Below are 464 nucleotides of genomic sequence, written 5' to 3' on the forward strand. Positions count from 1 at the left end.
TTCAGCAAGTTTTTCTACACACTTCTACACACTCTTCATGCATCTCTAGCACTTATAATCAATCAAATTCATTTTATTCTAACATATTCTAACTCCAAACAACATAACAAGCCATTAATATGTTCAACGCAATGTTTCCGACTTCTTAGCCCGTTTGGGACCAAATTTCAACAAGTCTTTCTCCACACTTCTAAACACTCTTCATGTATCTCTAGCACTTGTGATCAATCAAAATTATTGTATTCTAACATATTCGAACCCCAAAAAACACTAGACAAGCCATTTAATGCTTCAAAGCAATATTTGTTGGTTCTTAGCCCATTTCGGACCAAATTTCAGCAAGTTTTTCTACACCCTTCTAAATACTCATCATTTATATCTAGCACTTGTAATCAATCAAATTCATTGTATTATAACATATTCTAGCCTCCAACAACAGTAGACAGACCATTTTGTGCCCCAAC

This window comes from Capsella rubella, unplaced genomic scaffold (genome assembly GCF_000375325.1).
Source record: "Capsella rubella cultivar Monte Gargano unplaced genomic scaffold, Caprub1_0 scaffold_17, whole genome shotgun sequence".
Lineage (NCBI taxonomy): Eukaryota > Viridiplantae > Streptophyta > Magnoliopsida > Brassicales > Brassicaceae > Capsella > Capsella rubella.